Source organism: Anas platyrhynchos, chromosome 3, assembly GCF_047663525.1.
Source record: "Anas platyrhynchos isolate ZD024472 breed Pekin duck chromosome 3, IASCAAS_PekinDuck_T2T, whole genome shotgun sequence".
Taxonomy (NCBI): Eukaryota; Metazoa; Chordata; class Aves; order Anseriformes; family Anatidae; genus Anas; species Anas platyrhynchos.
In genome coordinates, this window is record NC_092589.1 from 62,601,002 (window position 1) to 62,614,615 (window position 13,614).

The 13,614-nt window shown below is 36.4% G+C and overlaps 1 protein-coding gene across 1 annotated transcript in view; it reads left to right on the plus strand.

Annotated features, from left to right (window-relative positions):
- Positions 1–13,614, plus strand: part of MOXD1 (monooxygenase DBH like 1) — a 54,993-nt gene that overhangs the window by 19,515 nt on the left and 21,864 nt on the right. The gene's annotated exons all lie outside the window — the stretch shown is intronic.

Below are 13,614 nucleotides of genomic sequence, written 5' to 3' on the forward strand. Positions count from 1 at the left end.
TTCGTGAGAAATATTTCTCGGTATTAAAGTAAATACAGCTCTTGCTGTATTTTCAAAGCCTGTTTTTACTGCTCTTTCTACTTGTGGTTCAAAAGAAACATCTTTGTTGTTATTGTCTTTAGCTTAGGTTTCAATATTCCATGTTTTCCATTTGCTTAATTTAATCTTAACGCTTAGTAATAAAACTGCATCTGTTACAGATTAATTACTTTTCATATTTAGTAATATTCATTACTAACCTCAGGTCTCCCATGTGCACTGTTGTTTTTTTCCAGTGCAACTGAAACAAGCTTAAAATACAGTAATTCCTCTACTATGCCTAGATTTTCTACAAATCCTCTCTATCCATGGTTTCACACTACACCTGACATAATGTTTAATGTGGTGTGTTAACCTCTAAAAATGCACAGTACCTACTGGTGAAGGAATGGTGTGTATATACTATGTGCCAGATGCGCCATCATTGATTTGCGTGAAACTTTTCAGCTTCAGTGTGTAGCATGCCCATGCTAGTTTCAGCACTGTCCATTTTCCCACTTTATTTTCCTAACTTGTTTTGAAATATACTGTGTTTTCCTCAGGGAAAGTGGTTCTCCAAGCTTGAGAAGTTCTAATCATATAGACAAAAACATGCCTGACATTGAATTTCACTATTCAGAACATGAAAACCAGTTTATGTAAAATAACAAATAGAATAGAGCAGTTGGGTCATTTAGCTGTATGTACATGCCTTTTCTCTAAGAATTGCTCACTTTCATATGATTTTTAACTTTACAAGTTTTTGAAACTATTGGTATTGCTGTGTGAATACCAGCAGAAGGCTGCAATGCAGCTGTGCTCAGGAGTGCAAAATACTTCAGATTCTGTAGGATAAGTTTTTAAATGTGAATCCCAATTTTAGAGGGCATTCAGAGCTGGAAAGGAAGAGAGTAGGTTCAATTTGGTAAGGCTTTAAACTTGGATGCCTGTGTAAAGCACCCCTTTCATGTGTGTTATTTGAACCTGCTTACAAGAATGGAATGAAGAGGTTAAGTATTGCTGAAACAGGGAACAAACCCCATGGTGGGGATTAGGTGCTGTGGTCAAAATTAAGTATCTCTTCAGTACACCTCATGCATACTGAATTAAATTCAGGCAACACGTTAAAGACAGGAGATTTCCAATAATGAAGGCAGACTTTCTCTCATCTAACTTGACCAATCTACAGATCTGAGCTAGCTGCTTGAATGACCTTAGTAGTCAGTGGCAAAAATAGCCATTTATGTCATCCCAGAGTAAGTGTCTGAAATAGATGAGCTCAAACATCCCCTGTATGGCTCAGTCTCTCTTCTTTGACTGGAGAGAGAGAACCACTCTGATAACCACCCTGTATTAGACATGTAGCTCTCTGATGGCTGAATCAGGGAAGGTGTGTCCCACCAAAATGGTCAGGAAACAGAAGAGGCTGTAATAAGACGAAAAGTTGCAAAATAAAACCTTTTAAAACTTTTTTTTTTTTTTTTGATTTGCTTGTAGGATAAGAAATTATTTTTCTCAACCACAATTACTAATGTGTAATTTTTTGGCACTGAACTGAGGATGTGAATAGCGAAAACAGGCCAAGCATATCACCAGAGGAAACAAACAAGCAAACAAACAAAAAACCATGGACTTATTTAGCATTAGCTGAGAATTGTTATATTGGGCATATTTTTATATAAGCACCAAACTTTGTCATGCTTATCTCCTTAGAAAAGAGAGCTTCTTTCAGTTAAATAAAGGCCCGTATTAGAGCACACCAGCAGCTGCTAGTTAATCTTCGTGTTCAGTTTCAGAGCAATCTCTGATAAGGAAGTAGAAACTCCAAAAAAACTTGTTGCCAAGGGTAACTCTGCTTTTTGACAGTGGAATGCTTTAGTAATACCAAAGACCCCAGTGTGAAAACACAAAGGGACTCCAGTTTAAGAGACTGATTGATTGAAAGCCAGAAGGGCAGCATGTAGCCTTCAGTACCTAAATGAGGGCACTGATTTTTAACTTGAGTAATACCAGACAGTAACTGCTTGTTGTTCTCTGGCTTGAACTTTTACGTTTTGCTAAATGTGATAACTCGAACAAATTGCATCATGCAGCCTGAAACAAGCAAATGTTCTCTGTTTTCCTGTATGTCCCCCTGCAAAGCAATTTCAGCCTTGGTAAATTAGGTTGGCAACCAAATTATCATCTTACACTGCAGAGCTTGCAAGCTCTCTGCCCTTTGATCTGGAGGGTTGTCTTCATTGCAAGCCTGAATTGGCCCATTAGGTTTTGCACTGTTAAGGACTCATACATAACTGAACTGACTGGAAAATGAAATTTTCCTAAGCAGCTCTCTGAGGAAATAACAGAAATACTGTCTTTTTTTTTTTTTTTTTTTTTTTTTTTTCTCATAACCTGCTGAATTATTTCATATGTGAAATTATTTCATGCATTATTTCATTCTGTGATCAAAGATGAAACTACTCTAACCACAGATTTTCCTGTCACACCAAAGTTAATTTTTCTTAGTGGAATGTATTCTTATTTTATGCTAATCTTTCATTTCATTTGTATACCTCTACAATAAGAATACTTAAACTACGCTTCTATTGCTCTATTAATTATTCCATGTTTGGTATGCAAATATAATCTACTTCAGTTCTGTCATCAACAAACTTGAACATCTAGTTAATTCAATCCTGTTTTTTTTTTTTTTTTTTTTATTTATTAATTTCTTTAAGACAACATCCATCCATTATGGAATTGTATTCACTAGGCCAACACATAGTTGGAAAATAAATATTTTATATGACTTTCTGGTTAAATAAAAGTCAGAAATTATGTAAGTTCTAGTTGCATATATGTGCTTAACTTAAAATATGACTAAAGGTGAGCAGGGGGAAAGGAAGGTTGTAGCTTTGGTGAAGCTCTTGGAGATCCAACTCTGACTTCTGAGATCTTCAGTAGAGGATTGCAATTGATCTACCCCATTATGTCATATAAAATGTCTTTTTTCCTTCCTCATTCTTATCTTCAGTTTTAGAATAATATGATTAGCTAGTGCACTGAGAAGATAAAATCGTGTCTAGAAACTGTCTGTAGTCAACCTAGATAGGTTTATTATACACTTCTTATCATAGCAGGTAATCTAGTTCAAAAAAGAACTGGGCCTCTGATGAGCAATTGTAAACCATCTTCTGAGCAAACAGCAGAACAGCAGGTTCATAATTAGCAGAATCTGACTTGGTGGGTCTTACGCAGTATGAAGTAAGCATCTGGACAGATCACGGAGCATATTTACCTTAGTCCTGCTAACTTCTTGGCATTGGTTCTTACAATCAACTTTCTAATTCAGATGCATCACATAGTAATAGCATCTTAAGCTGTTACTTAAGCTTAAATTTTCAGTAGGGCCACACTTAATTGCTCCAATCTAATTTATATGGAGAAGCATTTTCTAATTTCACTGATCTAACTATACAAAGTGTTTTTCTTCAGTTCCCACCTCTCTCTCTCCAACCCCAGCATTAGCTACTGGTTCAGTCTTCAAAGAATAATGTTATGATACCTTCTCCATTTCTGCCTCCTCTTGCAGTGGACTGTAGTTGCAGCTATGTCCAGAGCAAAGATTCATTGACTACCTTGGGGGGTAAAATAGAAAGACAGAGCACTAATAACAGTCAAAGAATAATTTAGTCAGACAATACCACTCCACCATGTCCACACATAGCATATATGACATCTAATTCCACACAGATGATGACTGAACCACAGCTAGATGATGAATAGTTTCTCTTTGTGCCACAATTTAAGTTTTATCTGTTATGAAAATAACTTACATCATGACTATAACAAAAATTACAAACAAACAAACATACAACCCTAACCTGAGAAAACATAAGTATCTAAATCATTATACATTGAAAACCAGTCTTTCTCTTTCCTCTCATTTCAGTGACCTTGCCTTTGCTATCTCATAAGTTGCTTGGACTGAAACTGTGTCTTTTTTTTTGTGAAGTGTGAATTGAGTATTGGTTTCACAGAATCACAGAACTGTCTAGGTTGGAAGAGACACCAGAGAAGTCTAGGACAATCTCAGAGATTGTTTAGGTTGGAAGAGACCTTTCTAGAGAATTATAATGTGTGTAGAGAATTAAGAATAAGAATAGAGAAATGAGAAAATTATCATAAAAAATATAATTTTATTACAGTATTCTTAAGTAACTTCCAAAGAGCCATGTCATCTGAAAACAGCACTTGTGTGGCTTTCTGGGAGATGTTGATGGGTGTTGGAGCCGGCATACCAGGATCTGGCTCAGGGTGAGAAAGTGTGGAAATCATGGTATTAATCTAGGCATAACTAACATACCCTACTCAGTACATGTATTTTGTAAACCACCTCATGCATGCTAAACCTGTAAATAAAATGTTTTAGAGGGCATGAGCAACAGTTCTCAAAATTTGTTCTGCTGACTCAGGAAGTTGTGCCAAGTCAATTTCACTAGGCTTGAGCATATTTTATCCCATGCTTTCACTTCAGTAGATGTAAGGTGCCAGAGAGTCCAGGTTGGTGACTGCTGTAGACCCTCAGTACCTGTAGGCTTAAAGTCTTTCTCAGGCATGTTCCCTTTTGGTTCTCCTTTGCAAAAGTCAGCATCTCCTCCTCAGAAAACATGTTTGCTAACAGGATGCCCATGTATTTGTAAAACACAAAGCAGACATGTTGGATATTCTCACGCATTCTGTCTTTGGTAAAGCTTCTTGTTCCCTCCCAAGCAGGAAGAGAAAAAGTAAGATGTTATTAAGCTATGATCAAAGGGAATATTTTGCAGTTGTACAATAGTGTTAAAACCTCTTCCCTTGCCATCTCAAAGAAAAGCTAGACATCTCTGTGTATTAATGGAGATTTCATGAACAAAAGGGAACTATTCATTGACTATATTACTTATACTGTTCAAATTATATGTTAGTCTGGAAATAATATACACTCTTTATAGACTACCCATCTTGGCTTCAGATCTGAAAAGTATTTGGTTACATATTACTTTATTATTATATTGTTTTCCCAAGAAAGTAATGATATTACTGATTAATTGCCGATTAATTCTGTTTGGTGCGTATGGTGTGCTGAGAGACTCTGGTCGTACTGAATACCGCAACCATTCTTCCCATCTTTCTGTTGCCTAGGAGTGCAGTGAATGTATTGCCAGAAAGCGTAACTGAATGAAACATGTTTTTTCTTGACCCAAGCTTTTTATCAGATTGCTCCTCAGGGTTATACTTTTTAACTGTAGCTAAATGTGTTATCTTAAATCTTCAGACATACCTCAGGCAGAAACCATTTTTTAAATGAATATTTCTTTGAGGTATATTTCTTCTGGATTTAGTCTAAATTACTGCATGCCTTTCAAATCTGAAACTCTTTGTGAGTGGCAGAGTTCCAGGCAATTAATTAGGAATAAGAATTTAGGAATGGACACAATGGCAGAGAGAACAAGAAGCCCTAAACCATCTCTAGTTCTCATTGTAAATGCTTTGTTTTTCATGGCTATTATGTTATTTGATTCCTCTCTCCTAATTAAAATATTTAAGTTATTCTGCACACTGATCTATAGAAATTCTGGATGTACGGTTCAATCATTAACATTTCTTTAATTATGATAATATATGGGGACTGAAGATTTGTGTGAATTTAGAGGCACAGCCTCCTCTCCAAATAACAGCACAGCAACAGTAACTTTTGTCATGAAGGAAAATTCATTTCCTATGAAAATTCTGCAGCTTAAAACTGCAGTATGGTAATTAGTTCTTAATGTGGTATACTAATAAAACTTAAATAAGAGCCTTCATTGAACAACACAGTCACTGAGTAAACAAATCCTTTCTTCTTTACACCAAGAACAGGAAATATCTGTGCTTTGAATAAGTTTTTCCATTCATGTGGTAAGTACTTTTTTCTCCACAGTGATGTTAGAATTTTTGTTACATGTTTTGAAGTATACCCAAAACCAGATAAAAACAAATGCCAACATTATAACTTAAATAAATAAATAAACAACTCAGCACTGTTATTTCAATTTGGGATTATGTCCTGTAGTTGAATCTTGCTTTGGGGAAAAAAAAAAAAAAAAAAAAAACAACAACAACCCCACACCATGGACAAACCATGCAAATTTAAATGCCTTAAGTTGTATGGAACCTCTATTTTTGTGCTGGAAATTTTCCATCCTCCAAGGAAACCTTACCTAATCACATTATTAGGTTGGGGGTGGGGGTGGTTGCTGTTGCCTGTGCCTTTTCTATATCTGCATCTCCTTCATAGTAGAATATAAGAAGCCAGATATGTCAGTAACTGTACAGGTTATATTTTTCTCCAGCTTGAATTTGTAAGTAATGTGTATGAAAATAATTTGGATTAACATTTTTACATTTGGAGGACAGTTCAAGATAAGCAATAATGCTTGTACATAGATAACCATCAGTGAAACAGATACAGTGGCATTGCTATGCAATTTGCTCACCAAACTATACACCTTTTTAAGTAAACAGCAGAGTATGAATTCAGAAGCACTCGGGATCAAGAGCAATTTAAAGCGTTTTGTTAGTAATGGCTGAAATTAAGGTCTGGATTATTCAGTGAAAAAAAAAAACAAACCTGTAGTTGTGTGCATGCAAATGATAGGGCCAATCTCAGTAAAGGTTACAGCAGCTAGTCCATGCTAGACTGCAGCCTGTTGAGCATTTGATGCATCTCTTACAGTCCTAACTGTTCCGTGGTATTAATTTAATGCTTTCTGACAGGTGGGTCAGGTGGGTGGAGTGCTGGAAGGGATGTCCCTAACTGACCCCCGGATTCCAGAACCTGAGCCTAAAAGTCTGCAGCAAATTTGTGCCCCAGACACAATGCTGGCCTAAAGAGGCTATCCTCCAGACACAAGATAGCTGTTGGGTTCTTGGGGTTAAAAACCTGGTCTACAACTGGGATCATGTACTTAAACATCTATCCCAGCTTAGGGACATATTTCTAGCTCTTGGGTTTTTGCTCGGCACACCTTTGAGTTGTATGGAAGAACCAATGCTAAGCAGAAAGACAATAGCTTTTTTTTTTTTTTTTTTCCTGAAAATGTATATGAAAATAAAAACATAATATTTATTTATTTATTTATTTATTTATTTTGTGGTGGTGAATACACAGAGTTTTTGCTGAAAAAGACCCAACCTTATTAAGCCAAGTATTTCCAAGTATTTGCTTTTTGGAAGAAAAACCTTAAACCTTTAATCAGATGTTTTGGATAAATATTTGTTTATTCTGTGACTACATTTTTGGAAGAGAAGAGAAGAGAAGAGAAGAGAAGAGAAGAGAAGAGAAGAGAAGAGAAGAGAAGAGAAGAGAAGAGAAGAGAAGAGAAGAGAAGAGAAGAGAAGAGAAGAGAAGAGAAGAGAAGAGAAGAGAAGAGAAGAGAAGAGAAGAGAAGAGAAGAGAAGAGAAGAGAAGAGAAGAGAAGAGAAGAGAAGAGAAGAGAAGAGAAGAGAAGAGAAGAGAAGAGAAGAGAAGAGAAGAGAAGAGAAGAGAAGAGAAGAGAAGAGAAGAGAAGAGAAGAGAAGAGAAGAGAAGAGAAGAGAAGAGAAGAGAAGAGAAGAGAAGAGAAGAGAAGAGAGAAAAGAAAAAAGAAAAGAAAGAAAAGAAAAGAGAAGAAAAGAGAAGAAAAGAGAAGAAAAGAGAAGAGAAGAAAAGAGAAGAGAAGAAAAGAAAAGAAAAGAAAAGAAAAGAAAAGAAAAGAAAAGAAAAGAAAAGAAAAGAAAAGAAAAGAAAAGAAAAGAAAAGAAAAGAAAAGAAAAGAAAAGAAAAAAGAAAAGAAAAGAAAAGAAAAGAAAAGAAAAGAAAAGAAAAGAAAAGAAAAGAAAAGAAAAGAAAAGAAAAGAAAAGAAAAGAAAAGAAAAGAAAAAAGAAAAGAAAAGAAAAGTCTTGATGACATTGTATCTACCTTTAAGGAGCTTTTCTAAATTGAACAGTTATTTAAATGTACATGCTGTACATTTTGGAAAGAAGTATGAAGTCCAGAGTAATCAATAAGAAAGTGATTGTTCTTCTCAAGCGTGATTATAGAAAGTATAGAGCAAAAACTTCTATCTTCTGTTACAAAAATTCTCTCCAGTAATCTCAGCCAGCACTCAGTTTCACAACCATCACTTTTTGGTCTGAGTTAATCAGGTACATGGCAAACTCATATAAATAAAATAGCCAACTGTGGGCTAGAATCTTAGATACAGCAGCGCCAGGACAAAATCTTGTGACAAATTCTTATTTTCAGCGTTGAGATTATAAAAAAAATATTTTTATTTATTTACTTATTTATTTATTTTTCTCTGTGACACTGGGGGTACATGCACACAGTGTTGTGTAAGGCTAAGGCCTTGTTTGGAGTCATTTACAGTGGTAAAAGCTATACCATGCCATAGTGTCTTTTGGTTAGTAGAGGTCGCAGCAGGATGCTTGGTGCTTTTTAGCGTTCTCCAGAGGGAACTGGAAATCTTAGTAGCTTAACAGGTATGCAGCTGAAGTCAGTTTGAAGAAGACTCTGGGCTGAGGTATGTCTGTTCTTTTTTCAGACCATTCCCTTTCATTTTTAGTATCATGGCCTAGCTTGAGGACTGCATTCCTTTTACTTTGTTGCAAATTGCCTGGCATGGTTTTGACCACTGCTGAACAACTAATGCCCAGACATGGTTCGGGCAGCTGTACGACCAATTATTAGACAGTTTAGCTCTATGAATATGTGAACAAGGCATCCCATGGAGATTCAAGGCTAGAGACGTCTGTGGTCTGTATTTATTAGTGTACATTTGGCTAAAGGAGGCTAGATGTCACTGTATGTAATAGATTATTGGCAGCACATTTTATGTGGGCACTTTGAAATGTAAAATTAAGTTGAAGCTAGCTTTTGAGCCTGAAAAAATAAAATTGTATTTTTCATTGACATTTCTGTATAAAAACTTCATTGCAACAAGACCAAAAACCTGTTGCTATTTTTGTATATAAAAATAAATTCAGCATTTTGATTACTTAAGATCTGTGAATTGTATTTTCTAACAGGGACACTGTGGGGAGACTATGGAGATAGTTTACTGACTTTTATTATTCACACAAACAGGCATGAAGAACAAACCACAGCTGTAACATCAAAGAAAGCAAAGCAAATAAAAAGGGAGGAAAAAGAATAAGCAAGAAAGACTTCCAGCTTTCTGGAGATAATTTTTCCTTGTAGGGAATCTAACTTCTTGGGCCATTTCATCTGTTTGCATTTTCATCCCACTTAATGTGTCTTACATTAGTATCTTGACCCTGCTTATCAGCAGCTTGAGATGCAAGCCTCTATTATGTTACAATTTGGGCTTTGTTCTTTTTCTTTTTTAAAGAAACAAATGCATGTGGCATGCTCAGTTTGTGCAGTAGGTAAAGAAATAATAGGTAATAGAGAGGAAGAAAAATTGAAGCTGAGTAATCCAGAACTAGGGAGCGTACGCATTATCTTTGTTCATGTGATGTAAACCTGCTGACTAAAATAGGGCTTCTGTTAAAGTAACAGGTGGGAAGCAAGTCTTTTCTATTTTAACTTAAATTGAAAATTTGTTATTTTTATATATTTTGAAAGTCAATATTTTGAGAAGTGCTAAGAGAGACAGTAATGATGAAAAGGACACTTTGACACCTCTCAACATGCCCCATCAGTACAGATAATGCTAATCAAACACCATAACCATAACCTGTACTTCTGGTTGCAAAAGGCATTGTCTTTATTTTCGATTATGCTTATTTTACATACCTCTTTCTTTGGAACTATAATTTGATGTGGCATGGGATTATAGTACATCTATTGTTTTTTACCTTTTTAATGAAAGTCAGATTAGTTCATGTATGTCAGTGTGCTCATTTAGCAAGACGTTTCACCCACGCTTTCAGGAAAGGTAGAGAGGATGCAAAAAGTAAGCCATCATGAATAATAAAACAGCAGCTTCTTTTTGCAGGTTTTGTGAAAAGCAGGGGAGGGTACTTCGTGTGCATCCATTTATTTTTTCCCAGTTCCAAATGCTTTCGGCAATTTGATGCAGAGTGGACATAGGGCTTTTGTTCTCCAAGCCCCTGGCTGTTATGAAATGTCAAGCAGAAAATGCACTTTGCCTGCAGGCGAGGAAGTCACTGAGGTTCCCCAGTAGTGCAGTATCTCTTCTGGCTTATTCCTGACATGGCAAACAGATGAACCCTGACAGCTGGTTCTTCTTTGCATTGCAGCAACAGTGAAGGTGCCTCAAAGAATGAGGTAAAATGCAGAATTGGATGTTTTATGTAATTATATGTATATTTCCTTTGAATCTCTTTTCAGCCTCTTTCTTTACTCCTTTGGCTAAAATGAGGTGAGTAGGAATTAGCAAGGAAAGAGAAAGGAACAACTTTTTGAAGTCACAATTTTCCTCATAATTACTGAAAGTGAAAGGCTGACTCCCATTTTCACTACAACCTATTCTAAAATTCTCAGATATTGGTGGCTGAAAGTGACATTTGAGTGTCCCCTTACTTTACAAGTACAAACTATGCAAGCCTGTGTATAAGAATCACAGCAAAAATTAACGGTCTGCAGTGTTTATTAACTATTATATAGTATGCCTACTTTTATCACCTTTTCTTTATTTTTCTTCATGCCCTAATTGAGCATAGTAAATTACTATCTTTTCATAATTATTCTAAAAGTTGAATTATTTCCCAAGACAAATGCACAAGACAGCCATATTGACTTTTCAGTGTTGGCCCACCATTATTGTGACTGGAGATCCGCAAACTTAGACCTTAGCTAAGCTTTCAGTTCTGTGGTTTGTGGATTAAAGACTACCCTCCCCCTCTCACCCTTCCCCCTTTCCCCCCAAAAAAAGATTAAAAATTCAAATAATTGGAAACTCTGAATGAATGCACTTAACAATTCACATTTTATGAATTAATGCCTATAATTAGGGATCGAGACTGATATAGAGCTGTTCATAGAAGAATAACCTTGTAAGAGATGAGTGCAGAAATTGTGTTATCATTCATTGGGACTGCAAGTGCTCTGGAAACCAGGCCACCCTGGTATTAGATATTTAATTGTAGATACCTGCTCTAGCAACTGATTTTACACTTGGGACTACTTATGTGCACATTTAAATGCATTAGTGATTTGCTAGATTTGGCCTCATTTTTGAGGAACTTGGTCGTTGTTCATCATTGTTTTATAAGACTGGCCAGAAAACAAGAATTCTGTTTATTGGGGAGAAAAAAGAAAAAAAAAAAAAAAAGAGGTTTTGTAATTTCTTTTCTGCTTGAAGCAAATTAAGCTGCACAGATGCTCTTTGTGAAAAGTGAGAGGAAGAGAGAGGCAGCTGAAACAACCTCCTCACTCTATAAGCTACAATGACGAACAGTTGAGTAACTAGGACAGCACTCACCTGGGATGTAGAATTGGAATGTTTAAATCCCTGCTTCAGTTAATCACTAGAATAAAGGGTCAAATAAAAGTTTCTGATTTTATTTTCTGCTGAAGTGATTCCACTAAGTAAGTATAGTTAGCTACTCACTGAATCAGAGAAAGGGAACCCAGTGTGTCAAGGGGGGCTGCTCCTCTTTCTTTCTCATTTCAGTCAGAAATGATGCTGAGAGAGCCTTAGGGAGCTGGCCAGTAAAATATTTTCCTACATTACTGGGTAATGAACAATTTGTGATCATGAGATTTTGATTTTCCTAAAATTTTGTTAAAAGATTTTTAACCCACTCCTAGTAGTTTTTTTTTTTTTTTTCCTCTTTTCTGTATTTTGTTGAAAAGGAAGGAGAGAAGGGTGGTAGTTCTGTAACCAAGTTGTAATTAAAATGTGTGAGATGTCTTAAGTTCACTGCTGCTTTTCATTATTTCTTGGTGCATGTGAAGGATATGAGAAGTCCTACAAGATACGCTGGAAAGATGCTCAAGGTTGTTTTGTTGTTGTTGTTGTTTGTTTGTTTGTTTTTGTTTTTCTTCACTAAAGAAAGCTGAACAAAACTACTTTCTGAAGTGCTGTTTTTGTTTAGGTATCTGACACTAAGAAACTGATGACAGGATGTGAGTTTCTAATTTTGGTTCTAATTTGCTCTCTACAGATACCTTAAAGGAGGCTGTAGAGAGGTGGGGGTTGGCCTGTTCTCCCACGTGCCTGGTGACAGGACGAGGGGGAACGGGCTAAAGTTGCGCCAGGGGAGTTTTAGGTTAGATGTTAGGAAGAGCTTCTTTACTGAAAGGGTTGTGAGGCATTGGAACAGGCTGCCCAGGGAGGTGGTGGAGTCACCATCCCTGGAAGTCTTCAAAAGACGTTTAGATGTAGAGCTTAGGGATATGGTTTAGTGGGGACTGTTAGTGTTAGGTTAGAGGTTGGACTCGATGATCTTGAGGTCTCTTCCAACCTAGAAATTCTGTGATTCTGTGTGATGTCCCATTGTTCTGAGGGAAAGCTGGTTTTGCAGTAGTGATTGTAAGCACAGTAGGTGCTGGGATCCTGTAGCAGTAGGCAGAACTATCAATCATCTCTTTGGACAAAAATATTCTTTTTTCTTGGTAGATACAGAGATAATATTCCCATAATATTCCCATAACCATCATCCGAGTAACCCACACACTATGTGGAATTTCTAAATTCCCAAGACATATACTGCTTTTTCATCTATAAGCCACCATGATACAATTCTGCAGCATTTGGATAGATGTACATTTATATGAAGGAGCAGAGGAGGAAGCAACATCAAGCTGAAATGGATTTCTGAATCGTCAGTCAGCCTGATATATTTGGATAAGAATTCTTTTCGGATTGGTGAAATGACTCTTTGCACCTTTTCAAAAATACCTTTATTTTCATAGTAGAGTAATTCATGATGATGGTAATGCTAACCAAAACAGGGATTACTGAAAGCAGTACAGAATATCCCTTGTGAAGCATTTCAGTTTAGCCATCAGAACAAACCTTTGGTATGTCTGTGCAAATTGCCATCCTTCCATTGATTTCTAAGCACAGTGAAGTGGGTGGGTTTGGGTTGTGCACTTCTTGGACAGACTTGCAGGTACTCAGCAGCAGCTGGACTCCCCAAGAGCCTGACTTCAATGATATTTTGCAGATTTATATCACTGAGGGTGGTCTTGTTATGAACAGGCTCTAGTCACTTCTTCCTGCCCTTCGCCTTTTGTAATTGGTTCAGTGGTTTGAAGAAAGTTCAGAGATGAATTTCTGGTGACGATATTGTGCTGAAAATATTTTAATAAGGTAATAAACTATTCTTTATTACCCTGCTCTGGTGCTCTGGTACCCAGGGTTCATGTGCTTGCAAAACAAATAGATGCAACGTTAGGATGTACGTGTATATGAATTTTTTCCCTCTTTAAAAACTTTGTTTTCCTAACAATAGTAAAATGCAATACTGCATGGCTCTCCACATAAGTGCTGTATTGCTAAAACTTAACCTTTCTTGTGAATATACAGAGAATGTGTATGTTATTCAACTTAAAGACAGATATGCCAGGCATGGATTTGCATTCAATCTTTGAATGCAAAACAAGGGAGAAACTCTTT